The sequence below is a fragment of the Spermophilus citellus genome (genome assembly GCF_964194105.1).
Source record: "Spermophilus citellus genome assembly, chromosome: 14".
NCBI lineage: Eukaryota > Metazoa > Chordata > Mammalia > Rodentia > Sciuridae > Spermophilus > Spermophilus citellus.
In genome coordinates this window covers 3495197-3519885 of record NC_138194.1, presented here as the reverse complement: position 1 = coordinate 3519885, position 24689 = coordinate 3495197, and the positions used below count along the sequence as shown (strand labels likewise).

At 32.7% G+C, this 24689-nt stretch overlaps 1 pseudogene across 1 annotated transcript in view; it reads left to right on the top strand.

The window, feature by feature from the left end:
- The window catches only part of LOC308633205 (WASH complex subunit 4-like), a 38454-nt pseudogene that overhangs the window by 1345 nt on the left and 12420 nt on the right, over positions 1-24689 (top strand). Inside the window, exons 2-19 of the transcript XR_014024326.1 lie at positions 945-1084; positions 4567-4620; positions 4717-4782; positions 5538-5583; positions 6215-6282; positions 9246-9328; positions 11028-11070; positions 11526-11629; positions 12277-12397; positions 13767-13890; positions 13990-14117; positions 14964-15080; positions 16330-16498; positions 16755-16909; positions 18046-18120; positions 18367-18471; positions 20441-20575; positions 21841-21949. The product of XR_014024326.1 is annotated as a WASH complex subunit 4-like (transcript). The remainder of the gene's footprint in view (positions 1-944; positions 1085-4566; positions 4621-4716; positions 4783-5537; positions 5584-6214; positions 6283-9245; positions 9329-11027; positions 11071-11525; positions 11630-12276; positions 12398-13766; positions 13891-13989; positions 14118-14963; positions 15081-16329; positions 16499-16754; positions 16910-18045; positions 18121-18366; positions 18472-20440; positions 20576-21840; positions 21950-24689) is intronic.

The following is a 24689-nucleotide window of genomic DNA, read 5'->3' as shown; positions in this document are numbered from 1 at the left end:
AACTTGAATTTGCTGCCTTTGTGAATAAATAATTCTTATGTATAGGATGAAGTAATTACTTTCATTAATTTTGATGATCTGGCATTTTTAAAATATGGTTTATTCCAGTGACTTTAAGCTTAAAGTCATGAATTGTGTTAATTCTGTAAATAGCAGCACAGCATTTTGTTCTGACTTTACTTTTCCAACTTGTTTTTATAGTTAAATAATTTAACAAATTATAAAACATGGTAAAGTTTTAGGCATTATGAGAAAAATATTCTTAAATTATCATCTAAAAATGTTGCTTCTTTAACAATACAGATTTTTTTTTGGGGGGGCACTGGGGATTGAATCCAGGGGTGCTTAACCCTTGAGCCACATATTCAGTCCTTTCTATGTTTTATTTTGAAACCAAGGTCTTGCTAAGTTGTTGAGATTGGCTTTGAACTTGTGATCCTTCTGCCTCAGCCTCCTGAGTTGCTGGATTTGCAGGTGTGCTGTGCCCGGCTTAAGTTACAAGCGCAGCCAGCAGCTTGTTTATTTTTGTAGTGCTGGGGATTGAGCCCAGGTCCTTGCACATTCTAGGCAAGCCCTAGAGCCATATCCCCAGCTCAATGTAGATTTTTGCACCTGCTTCAGGCCAGGTTGTGAATATTTATATTTTTCAGTAGAGTTGTTTCTCACTAAAACATAGAATCAAGACATTGAGTTGTCAGAGGCATTATTCAGATTGGTTAGAAGTCCTGGGTAAATGGGTCACTGCTTTTAAAATTGTTTTATGCATTTGGAAAAAGTTGAAGGCTGAATTACTGTTTAACTTTGGAACTTTATTTTCAAGAAGTCCAGACATTCCAAAGTAATAATTAACAATGCTTTGCTGTGATTTCTGAGGTTATTTGAAGTATGTGTTCTGTAATTCATTACTTGTGGCTCTAACATACTGTTTTAAAATTTAAATTTAGAAATTCATGCTGAAGTCCAACTTAAGAATTATGGAAAATTTCTGGAGGAATATACATCTCAATTGAGAAGAATCGAGGATGCGCTGGATGATTCAATTGGAGATGTTTGGGATTTCAATCTTGATCCTATAGCGTTAAAGGTATGATTTGGTTTGATTATTTTACTTATGTATATATTTTCAGGACCTAGAATATATTAAACTTCAATTTTAAAGTAGAAAATATATTTTATTTTCAATCTTTAAGAGTAAAAAGAAATTACAGAAAATTGTTAACTTTCTTTTCTCTAAGCTAGGTAGATGTTTTTAAAATTTGTTTTTTGAAAGAATGATTCTTGAAGATGTTAGTGTCAGAGTGGTACAAGCTCCAGCTTTTTGACTTGGTCATTGTTTTTCATCACTAAAAAAATAATAAGAGTGCTGGATAGACTATTTAAGCTTGGCTTGTTTGTTCTTATGGAGGTTATTTTCATACACTGAAAAGTACTGATTTTTAAGGATACTGTTCAGTGAATTTTGCCAACATGTATGCCCATAACTTGTATCCCAATCAAGATATAAGAATATTTTCATCATTTTCAAAAAGTTTCTTTGTGTTATATTGGAGATATTGAAGTGGGAGTGATTGTTTAATGTGTTACTCTTACTCTGTTACATTTTGAGATTACTCTCTTGTTCTGTCTTTGAAACTGGTCTATTTCCACTTAAATAATAATTAATATTTGTTGAGCATTTATATACTGTGTCTGTCCTAAGTCACACATTGCCTTTTTGTTAATGACAGCTTTCTTGAGATGTAATTTGCATATCATAAAATTAACCCCCTTAAATTGTACAATTCAGTGATCTTTTTTTTATGTTTATTTACAGAATTGTGCAGCCATCACCACTGTCAGTTTTAGAACATTTTTATCACCCCTAAAATCTTGCACCTTTTAGTCACCCCTGCTTCCATATTGTGCTACACCAATATCCACTGACTCTAGGCTACCACCAATCAGTTTACTTTATCTCTCTATGGATTTGTCCCTTTTGAACATTTCATAATTGGAGACATACAATATGTAGCCCTTTGTGTCCAACTTCTTTTACTTACCGTAATGTTTTTAAGGCTCATCCATATAAGGCTCATGAGCATGTCTTACTTTCTTTTTATTGCTGAATAATATTACTTTGTATGAAATGCAAATACAGTGTATTTATGCATTCATCAATTGCTAAATAGTTGGGGTTTTCCTTTTTGGAATAGAGTTGTGCTCACAGTTGCCGCTGTGAGCATTCGTGTACAAGTTTTTTGTAGACATGTTTTCATATCTCTTGAAGTGTAAGCCTCAGTGGAATTGCTGTGTCATATGCTGTTTAATTTTCTAAGGATCTGTAAGACTTTTTCCCAATGTGGCCACACCATTTTACATTCCTACCATCAATGTATGAGGGTTCCAGTTTCTCTCCATATCATTGTCAACACTTGATATTATGTTCTTTTTTTTTTTTTCTTAAAGAGAGAGTGAGAGAGGAGGGAGGGAGGGAGGGAGGGAGGGAGAGAGAGAGAGAGAGAGAGAGAGAATTTTTAATATTTATTTTTTTTAGTTCTCAGCGGACACAACATCTTTGTATGTGGTGCTGAGGATCGAACCCGGGCCGCACACATGCCAGGTGAGCGCGCTACCGCTTGAGCCACATCCCCAGCCCCTGATATTATGTTCTTAAAAAAATTATTATAGCCATATTAGTGGGTATGAAATTATATCTTATTGTGGTTTTGATTTGAATTTCATATGGCTATTTCTCCTATGGCTAATGATGTTGAGCATCTTTTCCTGTGCTCTTGGCCATTTATACAAATGGAGAAATTCTCTTTAGAGAAATGTTTGTGCAGATCCTCTGCTCTTCCTTTTTTTTGTCGGGGGTGGGAGGAGGTGGCAGGGTCTTCCATTGTTGCCCATGCTGGCCTCAAACTCTTGGGCTCAGGGGATTCTCCTATCTCTGCCTCCCATCCAAGTAGCTGGGACTTCAGGTGCTCGCCTCTGTACCTGGCCCTAGCCCATTTTAAAATTGGACTTTTTATTCTTGTGTTGTAAGAGGGGTATTGACTTTTAAAATCCCACAACAATGCTGTATCATCTCTGTTTGCAAATGAAAAATAAAGGAATGGAAAAGTTAAGCAACACACTCAAAAAGTGAATTTAAGTGACAAATCAATAAAAGGCAGTTTAGTTCCAGAGCACATTCCTTATCTGCTACTCTAAATTGCCTTACTAATGCTTTATGTATTTGTAAAATGAAATTACGCTAAACTTTTCTGTCTTGCTGACTGGATAAGCATAGTTTTCCTTTAAAAAATCTTTAAGCTAAATTTGTTGCTGTCTGTTTTTTTTTTTTGTTTGACACATCTATCAGAATCATTGTATATAAATTATAGGAATTTCACTAGGAAATTGCCATTGTCAACCTATATTATCTCTGAAGGTAATGAGTTTCTGTATTTTTTTCAGTAAAACTTCTTGTTTTTTAAAGACTTATTCTTGAGCTTTAAGAGCCTCATAGTTGTGATCATAAACATTGGTGTTTCTCTCAACTCTCAGATTTTATAAAAGGGTGAAATAATCTCTTAGCTTTTATGTTCCCCCACAGAAGCATTCTAATCTCTTAAATTTTATCATTATACAAAACCTTCCTGCTCCCTGTTGCTTTCTTTGGAATCTTCTTAATTCCATTATTGGGCAATTGTTTCATGTTTCTAACTCCACAAGAGTAGTAGTACTTTCGGGGAATCACAAAATCAGGCAAAATCTCTGAAAACAAATTCCAACATAATAATAAGGTTATTTACCTACATAAATATTTAATTGTTATTATTATTACCAAAAGAAAGATCTGAAACTTAAAAGTCATCACTTGTAGATGATGATTATAGGAAGGCTTTGTGAAAGAGGTAGATTGTGAGCTGGTCTTAGAAGATAAGTGAACCCAAGACTGCATTTTTAAGTGATTTTGGGTCTTTGATTTATACAAGAAAAGATGATATTTTCTCTTTTCTTCTTTGTTCTGTTCTTTATGATAACTTACTTCTCCCTTTTAGGTATCATATTAACATCTTACTAAATTGTAAATTGTTTTTTCCCCTCTTTGGTACTGGAGATTGAACACAGGCCCTCACACATGCTAAGCAAGTGCTCTACCACTAAGCTACATCTCAGACCATATTTTACTGAATGTATGCCTGCATAATGAGTTCCAAAATGATAGTTGTCCTTTCCCATGTTCATAATTAATAGAATTTATTGATTAGTATTATCTCATTACTTAGCATTTTATTGCACTGCATTTATAATCAACCACCTTATGTCCCAGAGCACAACTACAGTCTTTCAGCATAGTGGTGTTATGTTGGGTCATTTCTTCTTGAGCTTGTTTATTTTTCCTTCTTGAGCTTATTATTTTTTTTTTACTTCCTCTGTTGAGATTGTTTTGAACAAACAAGTTGGTTGGGTTTTAATGCTGAGTACAGGGTCTAACACAAGTTTAAACAGAGTATAGATAGTCTCAATTCATGTATTTAAAATTTCAGTGATTTTTTTTTCCAGATTAAAAAGAAATGTTCTTTTTCTTTGTTTCTATAGCTTTTGCCTTATGAACAGTCTTCCCTTTTGGAACTCATAAAGACTGAAAACAAGGTACAAAGTCCTAAACCTAAAAATGTATTTTAAAAAAATGCTTTTGTTATTTTTTAAAATTTACTTTTTCTATTTTCTTTTCTCTCATGAAACTAGGTTTTAAACAAAGTCATCACTGTTTATGCTGCACTTTGTTGTGAAATCAAGAAATTAAAATATGAGGTAATTATTTTTATATCTAAAACTTTAAAACCAGGTCATTTAGAGCAAAAAAGTGCTTGTATATGTGTGGTGTTCTATGAATATTGAATATTAAATGAATTATTTGAAATAACAGTAATAATACTAATAGTAAGATACTAATAGTTATAACACCATTGCGTACTTCTTGTGTGCCAAACACCATGCTAATATGGTTAGTCCTCCCTAACTCAGGGAGGTAGGTGAGGAATAGAAGAAACTGAGGCTTAAAGAGGGTGTCACTTGTCTAATGTCTTGCATCTTAACAGTTTGAATCCAGGTCTGGATACCTCCCAAGTTGGTGTTACCTGCCATATGTAGTGGCTAGCTAGATATAACTGATTTCTTTAAAAAAACCTTTGAATCCTTAGTATCTATTTGGTTTTGTGTTTTCTTACCCAAGAGCCATTTACACTCTGATAAAAGTTGGTTTAAGTGTCATCTTTTTTTCCCTCTCACTCTTTGATACTGTGGTTGCTATCTATTAACTAGTGGAACAGTGTGGAACAATGAGGGTGGTCAGATGAGTCAAGGCTAAAGAAATCAGGATAGAGCTTTGAGTATCAGTAACATATTTGTTAATCTTAAGAAAAATTGAATTTACTTGTAAGTAGCTTTTGAAATTAAAAAAAAGTTGTAAATGATGTTGTAGTCCTCTGTTGTTAAGTATAAATAAGAGAGCCTAGAAATTTGAAAACAAAACAGTGTTTAAAATTATTTTATTATTTTTTAAACAGGCTGAAACTAAGTTTTACAATGGGCTCTTGTTTTATGGAGAAGGAGGTATGTTTTAAAGTTTCAAAATGGTATTGTGGTAATGAGATTGAAATGAACAGAAAGTTGACAGAACATGATTATGTCATGTATTAGTGTGAGAAAAAAAAATTCCAGGTTTTTGTTGGTTTATTTGGTTGGTTAAACAAGAGAATTCTCTAAAACTGATTTGTGGTATTTCTGTAAGTTACAAAGCATGGTAATGCATGCCTGTTACACCACCAGAGGCTGAGACAGGAGGATCACAAGTTTGGGGCCAGCCTCAGCCACTTAGCAAGACCCTGCCTCAAAACTGAAAAGGCAATGGGGATGTAGCTTGTGGTGTAGCACCCTTTGGTTTAATCCCAGATACCAAACCAAACTAACCCCCAAAAGTACCATAATTAGATGAGGATTTTTCTTGAATTCATTTAATAGTGAAGCAGATGGTTACTTTTAATTGTATGACTAATGTCGAATTTTTCTCTTCAGTAAAAATTCTTTAATGTTATGCAGATTAAAATAATGAAGAAAAAGACAAGAAAAAATATAATAAATACTATGTGGATTAGAAGATGTCCTAATTAAAAAAATAAGTGTGTTTTGGTGTTGAATTCAGACGAAAAAATTGAAATGTAATTATTCATGTTGTCCTTTAAAGCTACAGATTCCAGCATGGTGGAAGGTGATTGCCAAATTCAAATGGGGAGATTTATTTCATTCTTACAGGTAAGTGATTTTTGCTTTTTAATGAGCTTTTTCTTTTAAAAGTTTGAATAAATCCCAATTTAGAAAGTTCTGAAAACTTTACATGCTAAGGATATGTGTGCTCTGTGAGACACTTAATAAGCATTGGATTGTAGTTTAAGAGATAGACTTCTGAAAAATTTCCAAGCACTCTTAGAGGAATAAGGTATCAAAATCAGTTTCTTTGCATAATTTTTTAAAGGATGATTTATCATGCTTTTTATAGTCACTTCAACTTTGTACCTTGTGGAAGAAGATAAATTACATGTGGGAAAGTTGTAAATGGTGAAGCTTAAGCTGTTGAATGAGCATTGATGAGATTGTTAAAAGCAGCGGTGCTTGATGCTTCTAATAGAATATTTCAATTTAGATATGCTTTGTATCTCTGAAGAGTTTTAGTGATTCCATATCTTTTGGCTTGATTTAATCAAAAGGATGAAATAATCTCTATTCCCTTGCTGCCCCAGCGGGAGAGCATACAATAATGCACAAAGTGACAAAAACAAAAATCAGGACTAAAGAAAAAATATCCATAGTTCCACCTCCCTTCTGATTGTTGGATATAAGACTTGATATGTTTTATCAAATTGTGCATGCAAATATATGGTTCGAATCCTTATAATTTCTTTCTGGGGTGTCTACTTGACCTAATTGAGAGCACTTTGTTGATGATGGTATGTGTTATTCAAGGTCTTATCTAGAAAACAAATCACAGAAGGTCCTTCAAAAGATCTAGATCAGAGGTTACAAAATGGCACATAGTGTAGCAAGAAGTCTAGAAATCTTAATTTACCACATGGGGGCAATAAGCAATAAAATTTTATATGGAATTGTTTTAAATGAGTAGATTTTAGCTGCATTTGACAAAAAACTAATTATGTTGCATACCTTAGATATACACAATAATATTTTTAAAAGAGGGTATTTAATATAAAGAATTGGTTACACAGGAATTAGAGGACTGAAAGAACAAAATAGGTAATCCAAAGGAAGTAGATATGACCTCAACATCAAGGGAACAGAAGGAAAAAGTTGGGTTTTCCAGAATCTAGGAGCTTGAAATAACCATGTGGAATTGGTGTTCATATCCCTGAGGATTTGGCCCTGCCTGTTCTGGTACCTTGAGAGGGTGGTTTGAGGTTATATTTGAAGTGCTGAAAGAAACTGGATACTGGTGCAAACTTCCATTGTTGGGGTGAGGTGCTCTTACATAGGTATCTTGATAAAAATAGCAAAAAATTGAAAGCATGTCCTCTTCCTGCCTCCTAATCTCTTATTGGCAGAATCTAACAGGAGGTCTTCTGGATAGGAAAGTGTCTAAAAAATATAGTTTATAGGGTTTCAGTAAATGTGTCAGTTTCTCCCCTTAGTTTTATCAAATTTGCATTTCTTAATTTGCAGATATTTTATCCTGTGTATACAAATTTAGAATTTTTAATGATTCCTGATAAATTTAATCTTTTATTGCTATGAGGTGACTCTTAAGCTATGATAATAATTATATAATATATAATTGTGGGGGCTGGGGTTGTGGCTCAGTGGTAGAGCGCTTACCTAGCATGTGGGAGGCACTGGGTTCAATTCTCAGCACCACATATGAATAAATAAAATAAAGATCCATTGACAACTAAAAAACATTATATATATATTTGTGTAAATATATGTTACATATACAGGTTGAGAATCTCCTATCCCAAAATACTAAAACATTCAGCTCCAAAATCTGAAACCATTTGAGCACTGATGTGACAATCACAAGTAGAAAATATCATAACCCAGATTAATAAAAATACTGTATCCAGTTGCCTGCAGGCTATGTGTATAAGGGGTATATGAAACAAATGAATTTCATATTTAGACTTGGTTCCCATCCCCTGGATATCTCATTATGTATATGCAAATATTCTCAGGTATTCCAGCCAAAGCACAAATCTGGTTCTAAGCATTTCAGATAAAGGATGTTCAACCTGTGTAGTGATTAGCTATAGTAATACTCATAAAATCTGTTTTGTTTGATAGTAATATGGCTGCCTCAACTCTGTTCTAGTTGGCATTTTCTTGATTTATCATTTTATAATTCTTTAAAATATTTTGTGTCATCATGCATTTTTTAAGAAAAAAATACATTTTAATATAATTGCACATACAGTCATGTGCCATGTAACTGTTTCGGTCAACAGAGGACTGAATTTACAACAGTATTCCCATAAGATTATATTGCTTAGTGGTGTTATAGCTGTATTGATTTGTGTAAATACACTTTGTGATGTCTATACACCTACTCTTAGTGCTGAGGATACAACAGTACATAAAACCAACAAAAATTGCTGCCCTCATAGAGCTTAAAATTTAAAATAGTTTTAAATTTAATCAGATTTTAAATATTTTAGATACACACTTTCTATGGGTTTAAAAGTCGAGGTCTGAGATACAACAGATGTGAATTTATTGTTTAATGACAAGCACAACCCTGGAGTAATTGATACTTCACTTATTGTGTGCCAAGCCCACTTATAGATTATAAAGGTACTTAATATTTGAAGTGATTTCTAGACCCCTTCTCTCATCTTCCTATTTTCCAAAACTGGCAGCCTTTGAGCTCCTTCATTCATGCTGAGCAATAATTCAGTGTTAGCTACCATGCTACGCAATAGATATTCAAAGACGGAATGAATCCCACTTCGATGTTATATGAATAGCTAGAACAATTAGACTTAAAATAGAAGTATGAATGAAGTGCAGTGGGAACAGAACTAGGAATGGCCTGGGATGCAGGAAGTGAGTTAATTGATTGCTTGAGGAATGCTGAAGTTATTTGACTTGTGGGTAATTGGATATTTTACTAGAAAGTGATTATTTTTCAAAGATTCTTTACCATAAAAATTAGTTTAAAAAGATGACATTTAAAGGCAATTTTGTAAAACATACTCAACTTATCATTTCAGGAACTGTCTTGTTTTGTTACGAGATGCTATGAAGTGGTGATGAATGTAGTCCATCAGTTGGCCGCCCTCTATATCAGTAACAAGTAATGGATTTTACATATGTTTTTGCTTTTATATTAGAGATACAGGAAATGTCTTTTAAAAAACTAAACATCTGAAATAGTTTTTTATTCACTTATTTATTCAGCATTCTTTGAATGCTTACGATGTTTTAAGTGCTACTTATGGGTACATTACATAAATTAATAAGCACAATTTCTACCATAGTGCATGACCCCATTATTTGTCTGAATGAGAATGTCAACCAGAAAAAAAAAACTTAGAAGAAATTTGACCATATAGAAAAAAACTAATGTGGAATTTATTCTTGCACTATATTCTCTCTTCACTCCTTTCTTATCTACATTAGTAGTTTCCTGATTCATGAGACTTTTTTTCTTAAAATCAGGGGTCCTGAGGAGTGGAGTTAAGGAATCTATACTGAAAAAATTTTGTAGTCCTATAATCTTACAAATTTAGGGACCACTATCCTAAATTAAGAAACGTGATCAAGTTTTCCTAGAGCGTTTGCTATTCTTACTACCACACAATAATATCTACCATTTGATTAATTCTTTATACTTAAACATTTTCTCACATTTACTATTTAATTATATCCCTACAGTAATTTTGTTTAGATGTTTGACTAGGGCTCTTTTTAATTTTTTTAATTTTTAGTTGTAGATGGACATAATACTTTTATTTATCTATTTTTATATGGTGCTGAGGATCAAACCTAGTGCCTCACATGTGCTAGACAAGCGTTCTACCACTGAGCCACAACCCCAGCCCCTTGACTAGCACTCTTAATGATAAGAAGAGATATATGAGGCCCATAGAAGTTATTTATTAAGATTCCATGGCAACTTTGGCACTGTTACTTTGGTCATCAGTTGATTCATTGTTCTAAATGTGTTCTAAGTATACCTTAACTCTAATTCATTAATTCATTGTTCTAAATGTACCTTAACTCTTCATAAATGGGTAGAATGTTTTTACTCTCATTCTCATGCATTTCTTATCAGGTACTTTTTTGTTCTGGCTTATCAGTGAAGTTATCCCTGTGTCAGGGGAGAGTGAGAGTATAGCTCCCCGTCTCTCCCAGCCCCACCTCGACCCTGAAGGATGAAATTGATTTGAATTTTCTCTTTATTTTAAAAAATGTGTTCTTTGAAATATCTATATGTATTTTAACATATAAATACTATCATAAATTATTTATTGTTGAGTAAATTGGATGTTTAGGAAGGAAGTGAAATGAATTTTCTGTGGCTTTTGACTTTAGTATAATCTTAGAAGTATGTTTTTCAGTAGGAATAAGAACAAGAAATCAATCTGACCAAAGAGAGGCCTAGTTCCAAAATACCACTTCGGTTAGGATACAAAGAGCCTAGCTGATAATTGAAGAATTCTAATAGTTTTAGTTTTGTTATTTCTGTCATTATCCAGGATATATCTTTTAGGTTTAAATCGCTAGGATTATTCACGGGCCACATGTTGTCATGTCCCTTCCTGTGAGTACACAGGGATAGCAGTCTGAATGCATACGTCAGTTCCCTTCTTAGGAGAGAGGAACATGGTAGTAATTTCTTAGATCTCTTAAATTTTAATGACTGAAGCCTTAAGATGAGTGCATATTAAAATTCTAAGAGCTTCTGCTAATGTGTATATTCTTTAAAATAAGAATGAACTGTTTCTTTAAAAAAAGCAATTTTTTTTAACTTGGGTGTTATTTTATTATAGGATTGCCACCCAAATTATAGAGACAACTGGAGTTCATTTTCAGGTAATTTAACTTGACCAGTAAAGCTCATTTTTACTGTGTTTTACTTTGGAGTATGTGTGATTAGGAAGTGTAACAATCATACCAAGGTTCTTATAGGATTTTTTTTTCATATTCTCTTTTCACTTGTGTAGTTGATGAGGCATTACTTACTATCACTGTTATTTTTAGTTTTCCTGGTTGTGGCCCAGTACACATTCTTCATAGTCTCTTTGATCAGTGAAATAAATCAATAAATCTGCAAAATGTCATAATTAAGGAAGAAATATTGGGCAAAGGGTTCTCTATTTAAGACTGATAGTCTCATTTGAGGATCAAACCTGTAGTTTAATAAACTGATGTTACCCCCCTGCTTAAACTAATTCAGTAATTAGCCCAAATATTTTACTTTAAAAATCTATATAAGGATTAATTTCTAACTAGTGACTAAATGATAATCATTAAAGGTTTTTTGACAGACTATGTATGAGCACTTGGGAGAACTGCTGACAGTTTTGCTCACTCTGGATGAAATTATTGATAATCATATCACACTGAAAGACCACTGGACTATGTACAAAAGGTACATCAATTAAAATAACTTTATTCTCTTACATTTATGAAGATAGTACTGTTGCTTAATTTCAGATGGATTTGTCTGAGGGCATGATAAACCTATATAAAGCATATTCATTCATTTTGTTTTTGTATCAGGGATTGAATCCAGGGGCACTTAGCACTGAGTCACATCCCCAGCCCTTTTTAAATTTTTTTTTTTTTTATTTTGAGGCAGGGTCTTCTCAGTTGCTCAAGTCTTCACTAAGTTGCTGAGGCTGGCTTCGAACTTGCAATTCTCCTGCTTTAGCCTCCTGAGCCAGTGGGATTTAAGGTGTACCTGGCAAGCATCCTGCCTTAGGACTCTGATTTATTTTTTTCTTTGGACTCTATTCAAGTGATGTTTTTTTTCTCTGAATTGGCTTCATTTTATTACATGCTCTAAAACTTTATGTTTTATTCAATGTATAAATATTCACTAAATATCTGGTATATACAGAGCTCCAGGCATCTGAATTTAAGATGATATAAAGAAGCAAAAGAAAATTTCATGTATGAGGATTATTCTGCTCAAATTTTCAAATGTATAGCGCCAAATAAGAATGAGGAAAAAGTTTTGAGTTTTTAATAATTCATTTAAGTAGATTTAATATCTTTTTCCTGCTTTTCTACAAGGTTACTGAAGTCTGTACATCACAACCCTTCCAAATTTGGAATTCAGGAAGAAAAACTAAAGCCATTTGAAAAGTTCTTGTTAAAACTAGAAGGGCAGTTACTTGATGGCCTGATATTTCAGGTGAGTAGAGCTGTATCAGGCTATAACCAATGAGCTTGTATTAGTTAACTCAGCTAAGAATTTTTTGAATACTGTTGAGTTTGTTTTTCTTTAAAAAGTGCTTTGACTTAAAATCATTGTTAGTGTATTAATTGATAACTATTTTGGTATCTAGTAGTAAACAAAAAAGTGTATTGATTGTACTAGGGGTGAGGGTTTTCTTTTAAATTATGTAAAAGGAGAAAATTAAGGACTAAGATTTAAGTGTTTGTGTTAAATATTTTTTATAGTTAAATACATATTGTTTGTTGTTAAATACCTCTAGATTTAGGTTTGTAAAACTACCTTAAAAAGTCTGATGAGGGCTTGGGGTTGTGGCTCAGTGGTAGAGTGTTCGCCTCACACATGAGAGACCCTGGGTTCGATCCTCAGCACCACATAAAAATAAATAAACAAAATAAAGATATTGTGTCCATGTATAACTAAAAAACCATTAAAAAAAGTCTGATGAATTCATCCTAGGCTCAAGGAATATAATGTTGAGTCTGCACAGTTCATTTAGTACCTTCTACAGATGTTTAAATTCTGCATACATTAATTACTTCCTATTTTTTTTCTGGTGCTGGGGATCAAACCAAGGCCTACTATGAGCTATCTCATTAGCCCTAAAAATCACTTTCTTAGTCATAATAGCTACATTTAGGTATTACCATTACCTAATAGTCACATGTAATTCTTGGCAAACTGTTAATCAGATAGCACATAATCAGAATGTTTCCATCATCACAGGAAGTTCTATTGGAGAGGTCTGACTTAGGTAGTGTCCCCAAGAGATTGGATTATATTCTGTTTTACATGTGCTTCGGGGTAACTTTTAATTTATATTGCTCATGATCACAATTTAAATAGAGTAATCCCAGCTTTTGTTTTTATAATTTAACTGTTCATTAGATTCAGAAGGTAACTATTTTTGATATTTATTCTTTTGCCAGGGGATATTTCCACACATACTATAATAAAGTGCTAGGAAAGCAAATGAAAACAGAAAAAAATACAGGTTCTACCCTTGAGAGTGCAAAGTAAAATAAAAACATGCTTCCCAGTGTGTCATCAGAAATATCTTCTGTACACCTCTTAAGCATCATTTTGGATATCTGTTTATCCAGAATTAGATATTTGGGGTTTAGTTTTATTACTTTCACATAATTGTAGTCAGATGTATAAGTATATACACATTTTTCAGTCAAGAGGACTTAGGTACTAAAGTAAGAATCTGTGTTTCAGTTTTAATAATATTAAAATGATAACTATAGGTGTTTATCATATATTTTAAATGTTTGATTCTTTATGATTAAGAGCCTCAATTTCTCTTTAAATATCTCCTGTATAGGCCTGTATAGAACAACAGTTTGATTCTCTCAACGGTGGAGTATCTGTGTCAAAGAATAGCACTTTTGCTGAAGAATTTGCACATAGTATTCGCTCAATTTTTGCAAATGTAGAAGCCAAACTTGGTAATATAGATCACATTTGGGGGTTTTTGTTTGCAAAGTTTGCATTGCCTTATAAACATAATTTAAGTGTATTTTTCTCTTGTGTTATTATTTTATAAGGAGAACCTTCTGAAATTGACCAGAGAGACAAGTATGTTGGAATTTGTGGACTCTTTGTACTGCACTTTCGAATTTTTCGAACTGTTGATAAAAAGTTTTATAAGTCTTTGTTGGATATTTGTAAGAAGGTATGAATTTGGAACTTATTTTTTGAGTAGATTGAAAAGATTTTGGATATAACTAGATATTTAAAATACATTTTATTCTTATTTACAAAAATAATTCCATAGTATTCAGAGTTTTTTTTTCTTCCACATTTTCTTATTGGTGCATTATAGATGTATGTAATTATGGGATATGTTGTTTCATATTTGTACATGCACACAGTGTAACAAAATTTGGCCAGTATCTTGATAGTATTCAGTTTTAAAATCCAAGCGTTCCAGAAATAAGTAACATAGTAAATGAAAATATTCTGTAATTCCACTTCATAAGACTATATATAGACAGGTGGATGTTTAGATTTTTTTTCCTTATATATTTTACTGCTAATACTGCATTTTTCTTCTGTTTTTTCCTCTTCTTTTTGTCACTCAGTATTACTGTTAATGTAGAAAAAATTTAAAGTATTCTTTCTGCTAATGTATAAAAAAAATAATTTTTTTTCTGCTTCTTTGATATTTCCCTGGGATTTCTGAATTGAAAATTTAGTTTGTAATGTCATCAAATTATACAGGACCACATGAGAACCAGACATCAGTTTTTTTTTCCCCCCTCTCATTTGAAAAAAAATTTCTTTTCACTAATAATAGAGTGAAAGTAAGGACATGAGAATTCAAGTTTTTATTTGTACTTTCATTGTAAAATCTGTAAAAGAGCGGGGAATTGGGTGTGTGTATGTGCCTGTGTATGTGTTAATATTTAGGAAGAATAAAATTGACGTGTTCAGCACCAGAAATAGAAATGCTTTCACTTTATGCCATAGTAAAATATTTGTTTTATAATATATTAATGAGTTTTTTTGGTTCTGTTAGTACATGTTCAGTGCTTTACGAGACTGTGTGCCGGCTATGATGCATGCAAGGCATTTAGAGTCCTATGAGATTCTCCTGGATTGCTATGACAAGGAAATTATGGAAATTTTAAATGAGGTAAGACCATATTTGAGATTGAAAAGGATTAAATAATGTTTTGGAATGCAGTGTTTGAAAAAAAATTTTGAATTGAAACAGACTTCCATTGAGTCAAAAATTACTCTTTATAAATCATTGTATAGAGCAAAGGAACTATTTTTAGTTATAATATCACTATTATGCTAAATAGTCTGTAATTCATAATCATTTTAGAAATCAGACTAGGAATTTGGAAATTTTTAATTTAGCAAACAGTGTGTTCGAATTTAAATTTGTATTAATTAGAAGAATGTATACATAAAATGTGTTTGAATGTTGAATGCTGCTGATAGTACAGTTAAGGCAATTTTACTATTAATATTTTATTGAATTTCATATGAAGAGTATCGTAGAGGAGAGAATTATTTAAAAGATTTGCATAACAATTTGACTGCAATATATAGTGTTTCCTGTTTTAGTGTTTATAATAAACACTGATACCTTTAAAATCAAATTTCCATCTAGTGATGTTTTATTTGGAGGGAAGAACTAAAAATGAGTCAACTTTACAGTGTAAACCTATGTGGGTTTGATGAAATTAGGAAAATTTTATGTAATTTTTTGAATTAAAAATATTCTCTCTTTTTCCCTCCCTCCCTTTTTTCCTTCCTTCCTCTCCATGTCTTCCTTCCTCATCTTTTTTTCCCTCCCTCCTTTCCTACTTTCCTTTCTTTTTTTCTTCCTTCAAACCCAGAGCCTTGCATATACTAGGCAGGCAGGTGTCTCCTACTGATCTATATCCCCAACCCATAAATATTTTTATTTAGAAAATGAAATACATGTCCAGTATTTAGAACTCTGTGGTAGATCAGAAAGATTTCTTTTCTTTTCTCACTTGCATATTTGTGGGGTTTTTCCTCCTTTGTTGCTGTTCCCATAAATTTTATGCTTATATTACATATTCATGTTCCTTATTGTGAAGCTATTGCTTTTTTAGTTTTCTTTTTAGCTAAATTTAAAATATTAATGAAAATAAAGGTTTGACAATTAGATAATTTCTCCCTGGCCCTCTCCCTCTAAAATTATTGGTATAAAATGAGCAAAATAATTTTCCATTTTCCAATTAAAAAAAATTATCATGATGTATTTAGAATCCTAAACAAAACTATTTTGATAATTTTTTTCTTCAATGCACTGATTATAAACTCTCAAAACATAGTCATATAGAGAAACAATACAATTGGGATATCATTTTGAAAAATTAAACTATCAATTCATCTCTGAACAGCATTTGTTGGACAAGTTGTGCAAAGAAATAGAGAAGGATCTGAGACTTTCTGTGCATACTCATTTAAAGCTGGATGACCGAAACCCTTTCAAAGTTGGCATGAAAGACCTGGCTCTTTTTTTCTCGCTAAATCCAATTAGGTTTTTCAATCGATTCATTGACATTCGAGGTGAGTTTTTTTTCCTTCTTAATTCATATCCTATATCTCTTTAATAAACTATGAAAGAAGAAATAACACCTTGAGGGTATTATTTTTGGTATGTGCTAATTTATTCTGTAACTCCTTTGTGGTTATTTCCTAGTACCTTATCTTAAAGGAAGAAATATAATATTCAAAGACAAGTATTGTTTTTTTTTTCCTTTCTAGTTCCTTTTCTGCTGTTTTTATGATTCAAAAATTGTTTGGAATTTGTTTTTTCTGGTAGCTTATGTAACTCACTACCTAGACAAGACTTTCTACAATCTCACAACAGTAGCCCTTCATGATTGGGCCACGTACAGTGAAATGAGAAATTTAGCTACTCAACGTTATGGATTGGTTATGACAGAGGCACATCTTCCTAGTCAGACTTTGGAACAGGTGTGTATAATGTACTCCTAACATAATCTGACTGTAATATAACAATATTTCTTTAGGAAGTCTTTTCTTCTTACTTTTTACTACGTGTGTGTGTTTTTTTTCAAAGAAAATATTTTCTATATAAAACCTCATACGTGAGAAGAGTGAGAAATTAGATGCCACTATTTGACTTTATGAAAGAATTTACTAGCGGCTTCCTGGGTGCACCCAGATTTGTTGAGTGTTGGTGATGTATATAAATTTCACAAACATACTAGGTGTCTTCAGAATTGCAAATAGTTTACTCAGGGTCATATTTAAGGATTTTAAACTTAGGCATTAGTGTCTTAGGAAAGTGGTTAATTTTATAGAATTACGAATGTATTTGCTCTTAAAATGAGTGCAAAGCAGCATTTGGTGTAGAGTAAAAAGGTGTGAACAAATTTTTAGATTAGAACACAATAAAAAACTATAACTGAAACTAGAGGTATTGTAATGCTACTTTAAGCCATAATTAGAAAAGCAGAGAAAAATGTAGATGGTATACCATTGGGTGTATAGAGTAATACTGTGTCTGAAGAATGAAGGAATCTCAGTAGAGAACTTGTGCATTAAAAGGTGTCTAATTTGGAGTTAGGCTTTCTTAAATCCCAGGGTTCTGGCTCTTCGTGACTTGTGACCCTAAAGAACTTCCTTAGCTTCATTTTCTTCACCTGTGGAATTTAGAATAATCCTTTGTAAAAGAACTTTGCATAGTAGCTGAAACATAGTATGCATTTTACAAACATAGTATATCCTGTGAATACCATTTAGAATCTGTTCATTAGTTTATATAAAAAAATGTGAGTAATATCCTTGGAAAGACAAATAGGTATTTTCAAGGATGGTGGGGAAATGATGGTGGGTCATCATCTTTGATTATTTGAACTTCTGTTCACATATAAGAGGTAAAAAATCATAATCAACAAGGCTTTCTCAAAGAGGTAGTTCTGATTATATATGTCAGAAGGCTCTTATACCTTTGGTCATACTTTTTATGTAGTTTCTTAAAATAGTTTCAAAATATTGGGAAGCTTAATATAATCAGTGTCACTGTATTGATATAATTTTGATTATTTAAATTTATAATTATAGAACTTATGTGGATTATGTTGTAGGGCCTTGATGTTTTGGAAATCATGAGAAACATTCATATATTTGTGTCTCGATACCTCTATAATCTCAACAATCAGGTAAGTAGGTTTAAGAATTTTTTTTTAAATGTGAGTGGTTATTTAAGTGGAAGACAAGGCACAAGGAATTGATTCTCAAGGCCAAAAATTAGTAAAATATTCAAAACAAAATGAATGTTTAGAGATCTTGTTTATTGCTTTGATGCGACTTGGTTGTACTATCTTCTTGAATGGCTTCCCAGTTAAATTAATGAAACCAATTCTAAAATTTTCTTTGGATAACTGATTAAATTTGTTTCATTGTAGATTTTTATTGAACGAACAAGCAATAACAAACATTTGAATACTATTAATATTTGGCATATTGCTAATTCAATTCGTACACATGGCACAGGAATCATGAATACCACAGTAAGTGCACTTTTAGTGGGGGACTGGGGTGGGTTGGTAGGTACTTAGACCCCTGCTTAATTTAATAGGTTGGAAGATAATTTTCTTATAGAATATTCTGGCAAATACGCATTACTACTTGTTGATATTATAGCTGAATTTCCATTTTTTTTCTGGTAGTATAATTAAAAATATTTGGCACTAAATTGTATTCGATGTGATGGGAGTTTTGCTTATAAAAGGCTCCTTAACAGACATCACAGCATCATCATTATAAATAGCACTGTAGTTTTGAGGACGTCCATATGTATGTTGATTCTGATATTCTCTGGAAGTTAATTAAAAAGTTAATCACTGATAGTAGTTTAAGGTCATTTATATCCTTTACGTGGAGGGGCTACTAATTATTTAATATCCATATAATTATGAATTTACTAAAAATATTTTACTCTTAGAAATGGACATTCATTCACTTGAGGAAATCTTTTAAATGTGCGTGCTGTTTTTCCCTTTCTGAAGAAAGAGATCTTTGAATTTACCTCACTTTTAGCATAATTTCTCCTGAAGAGGAAAAAATTGTGAATGCTTAAGTTGTAAAATATTAAATATCTTTGGAGTGAGGGAATAGGAAGAAGATTGGAAAGTTAAGTTGGGATCATTTTAGTATATAGTAGGGAATGCTTTGAAGTTTTAGAGCCGATGAGTGTGATTGAGGCTCTATTTTAATGGTTACCAGTATAGAAATGAGATCTGTGTAGTCAGAGTTTTAAATTTAAAATAAGGAATCATCCATGTAGAAATCATGTCTGAAACCTTTCATGATAAATGAACTTTTGAGGATAAACTCTTCCTTACCTTCTATCATCTACCACAGACTCATTCATGTAACAAGTATTACCAGTGTATTTTATGTGCCTCTGGCACTAGGGTGAGAATAACAGACATTTCCTAGTAGAGGAATATTGAAAATCAGTTAATCTTACTAATGAATGTAGGTTACTGATGTGTGATGATAAAGTGAGCAGAGGAAAGTGAGAATCAGAGTGGCAGAGTTACTATGAAGAGTAGAAGGACAAAGAAAAGACCACAAAGGAGATAAAAAGCAAAGAAACAGACACAGAGCAGGGAGAGTACAAAGTTTAAGCCACAATGTAAGTTTAGAGGAAGGACCCATTTCTATAACTGGGTAAATGAAGATTCAGTAAAAAGGGCTTAAATTTGTCCAAACCATTTGTTGTATCTGAGAGTCATGGGAATGGAAATGAGTATGGGGCTTCCATTTTGTAGGTTAGAATTAATGTTATATTATTTTAGTTCAATCCCAGCTCAACTTTCACTTTGTCAGAAGATTCTGAATCTACTTCAGGCCTTTTGTTATTCATTCTCAAAGCACTCATACTTCTCATTTTTAGAAATTATTGCAGTTGAAATATAACAACTTATTAAACAGAACTTGTTTAAAACATCTGTCACTCCTGCTAGAATATAACCTCATGAGGACAAGGACTGCATCTAGCATGAGAATAGCATATTGCTTTGTGTATAAAAGGCATTAAAAAATGCTTACAGATAATTAAATGTTTAATATCGTCCTTGAGGAATCTTCAAGGAGCATCATGTTTCTCACTTCAGTTTCATTCTAGCTGTGCATATTAGTAATAAGTAATCTTAATGATGGATCAACATAGGAACTTCTTACTGGTGTATGACCTAAAAGCTAGGGGCTTCTGTCTGGTTTTGTGTTTCCCATTACTGCTTTTAATCCTGTCATGAGAATATTGTACACTTTTTTCTCCTTTTTTTAGTAAAAATATGAGAAGCCTGTAGAAAGTTCTATAAACTTAGGCAATAAAAAGCTTCATTATTTAAATATTTCAGGTCCAAAATAAGTTGAATTTTAAAATAGTACTTTTTAGATCATTGTTATTTGGTAATATTGACCTAAAATTAATTTTTTAATTTAACTTTTTTTTTAATTTTAATTTTATAGGTTAATTTCACTTACCAATTTTTGAAAAAGAAGTTCTATATATTTAGTCAGTTTATGTATGATGAACATATCAAGTCCAGATTGATTAAAGATATTCGGTTTTTCAGGGAAATCAAGGACCAAAATGACCATAAGGTACGCTACATATTTGCTGTTAGGTACTTTGATTCAGCTGTGTGCCGTACATGGCTAATGTTTATGCTACAATACATTATTTAGATCTCTGTGGGGTTTTTCTTTCTTTATTAATTTTTCACATGTTATCTACATCTGACCTCCAAGTTCCTTTGTCTTTTCCCTTATAATTTCCTAATCTTTGCATTCTCTGTGTGCTTAAGCATAAGGAAAAATAAAATAATCAATGTAGCCAGGTTTACTTTTGTAAAATTTTAAAATAATATAAAAACATAATTTTGAAACATTTAAGCCATGTAAAGTATATATACTATCCTCCCTCATTTTCTTCCTCTCAATTCCATTTTCTGGAGACAGTGGCTGTTAGCAGTGCTGTGTTATACCCTTCACAATATCTTCACAGTAGACACATATAATTACACACATTTATACATCTTTCTTTTTTTTTTAGAGAGAGAGAGAGAGAGAGAGAGAATTTTTTTAATATTTATTTTTTAGTTCTCGGCGGACACAACATCTTTGTTTGTATGTGGTGCTGAGGATCGAACTCAGGCCTCACGCATGCCAGGCGAGTGCGCTACCGCTTGAGCCACATCCCCAGCCCCACATCTTTCTTTTTTATAGCACAAATGGAGTGATGTTATACACATTCTTCTGCAGTATACTCATAAAATATCAGTACCTATAGATCTAATTATTTTTAATAGTTGGTAGTATAGAGATAATAACTTACTTAATTTTATATTGATGAATCTTTTCCCCCTCATTTTTCATTTTTATAAATGGTGCTAAGGGTAGCATCCTAACACATATGTCTCTAACTTTAAAAAGTTGTTTCATTATTGATGGCACCTAGGAATTTTAAGCCACCTGATGTGTTTTCATTGGAAAAGAATGTTCATAAATATCAGATAACCTATTTAGCCCACAGAAACTTGACACATCTAGAAACAAATGTTTCTAGGATGAATAAGGTTCTTTTTCAATCTGATAAGAGTTTTGAGGTGTTAGGACACTAGTAATTTGTGATGTAAAACTTATTTAGTGGCATACCTTTAATACCAAAAAGAAAAAAAAAAAACAAAACTGAATGTTAGTAGTTTTTTTTTTTTTTTTACACAACTTTTATGTCATTAGACTTGAGTGGTATATTTTTGAAGGCATGATGAGATACAAAATTAGACAGGAAAGTTTTTGCCGTGATTGATTTAGTAGGCATTTTCTGGTTTAGGGGTCTAAAGGTAGTCTTAAAATTATCTCTCTAGTATCCTTTTGATAGAGCAGAAAAATTCAATCGAGGCATCAGAAAACTTGGAATAACACCAGAGGGACAGAGCTATCTTGATCAGTTCAGGCAACTCATCAGCCAAATTGGTAAGTTACTATAAAAATGTTGGGAAACAAAGTACAAAGCCCAATAATCTCATATATTAAATAGGTCATGCTAATAAACAGCTTATTATGTGAATGTCTCAACTTAGTTTTATTTCACTGGGGTAATTTTCTTAACACAATTACTGTTGCTACAGAAGAAATTGATAGACTGATCACAGATTTAAAATATACTTAATAAATTTCACAAAGATTATATTCATAATTGATAGTCTGCTGGTTAGTAATTACTGGGTACCTACTCTGTTCAAAGCACTGTTTTGGGCTTCTAAGAGATTTTCTCACATTAAATATGAGAGTATAACGAATTTACGTGAAAAGTTAGTAATTTAATAAGCTGTATAAAAATTTAAAGATAAAATACTGAATACTATAATTTTTGATGCTGCACCCTTTTATACATGTGCATATGATTTGAACGAACAAGTTGAATTTGTCTTCTGAAATATAGTATATGACATTTAAAAGCAGTTAAAAATAATCATAGCTTAATAAAATCTTATACTTATTTAGGCTTTTCACATATTATCTTTGTTAATGTCCTTAAAATAATTCTGAAAGAGAGACTGTAATCACTGTTTTTAAAATGCAGAAAGAGGCCAGGCATGGTGGTGTACACTTGTAATCCCAGCTACTTGGGAGGCAGAGGCAGGGGGATTGCAAGTTTAAAGCCAGCCTCAGCAGCTTAGGGAGACCCTAAGCAACTTAGTGAGACTGTGTCTCAAAATTTAAAAAAAATGGCTGGGGATATAGCTTAGTGGTTAAGCATCCCTGGGTTAAATCTCTAGAACTAAAAATAAATAAATAGAAAAGGAGAGAGAAGGAGGGAGTGAAAGAAAAAGAGACTTAGAGAAAAAAATGGTGTTGCTGAGGCTTAAATCAAGGTTGTTCAGGTATAAGTCCAGAGGTGTTTTTAAATTCTTCACATTTTATGTTAAATGACACCAATCACTTAATAATATCTTCTTAGCTATATTTTGGGAAATTTTTGCCTTCTGAGATTCATTTATTCATTTATCAAACATTTACTAAGCATCAGTTGTGATGAATGTTCTTTCAGGTGCTGGGGATGCAGACAATCTTTGCTCCCAGTGGGCTTTAAATTTACTAGTAGGAAGTACGTTACAAGTATTTAGTGTTAGAGTAACGTCACTGAATTGTAGCTTAAGTTTTATAGATTGCTTGGTTTGGATATTAAATGTTTCTATGATAGTACAAAAATATTAGCTTTGTAAATTTTTTATCTTAAACCATTTAATATAAGGTGTTGAGTATTGTTTTCTTCAGGGAGTATTGTTTTCTAATATGATATCATTTAATATCATATTAGGTGGCCACTTCTGGAGCAGTATTTCTTAGTTTTTGAGAATCTGGTGAAAATTCTGGATTGATTTCTCCTAGAACTAATATTAGCCTGTGTATGAACTTATACTTTTGTATATAAGGTACAGGAGTCCAGGTGCTTTAAGTGTGGGTCTAGGGACCTCAGATTAAGAGCTGTCCTTGGAGCAGTATTGCTTAAATTTCATTTTTCACATACTAATATCAGAATTTTGACAGTAAAAAAGATCTCTGCCCTTCTAGAGTTTAACAGATGAGACTGACATAAAAAGAAGTTGTATAATTTGACCTAGATCTTCCAGCTAATGAGTGGCAGAGTCTGAATGTGAACCCAAGTAGTCTGGTTTCAGAGCTTTGCTCCTAAGCATTGCTCTGTATCTACCTCTCACATTTCAATTAGCCAGACATATGTCTGACAGTTTGGAGGAAAATAGTAAAACTAGATAATTGATTTTTCTAATATGTGCTTTAAAAAAATAACTCAAAAACCCCACTGGGACAGGCCTTAAGATAAATTCAGTGATACCTGCCTTGTAGGGTTGTTAATGTCAAAACATATGTTACCATAATGGCTAAAAAATGTTAACTGCTTCTTACCTTTTTATCTGTTCTCTCCTAAATAATTTCAATTCACTTCAATTTTGTATTGAATTCCTACCCTGTGCTAGGACTTGCTGACTCTAGGGATGAAGCAATGAAGATGTCAAAGGCTGTACTCATGGATCTTGCATTGTAGTGGGGGGAGATATAAACAAAAAGATAATATGTCACTGATAAGTGCTGGGTGAGGTTATGTAATGGGATTGGGCATTATGCAGTGATATTCAGGGAAAGCTTTTGAAGGTGACATATGAACAGGGACTTAATAAAATGAGGGCATAAACCTTGTTCATATCTAGGGAAAAAGTATACCTGACAGTTGACAGTCAATTGCAAAACTCCAGAGTCCGCTTGGCATTCTGAGGACTTGGCTGGGGGCTGGAATGGAGATAGTGAAGACCTGATCGGCAAGGTGTGATAGCAGAGATAGCAGAACAGCAGCCAGGGGCAGGAAAATGCAGGGCTATACTGAAGTTGAACATACAGAGTTTGGGTTTTATTGAGATGGAAAACCATTGTAGAGTTTTCAGAAAAGGAATGATGTGCTCCAACTTACTTTTTATAAAGTAACTAGCTGTAGCTGGGTGTATTGGTATGCACCTGTAATCCCAGCAACACAGAAGGTTGATGCAGGAGGATTCCAAGTTCATGGTCAGCTTTAGCAGCTTAGCAAGGTCCTAAACAATTAGTGAGGCCCTGTCTCAGAATAAAAAAGAAAAAGGGCTGGGAATGTGGCTCAGTGGTTAAGCACTTTTGAGTTCAATCCCCAGTACTGCCCCTG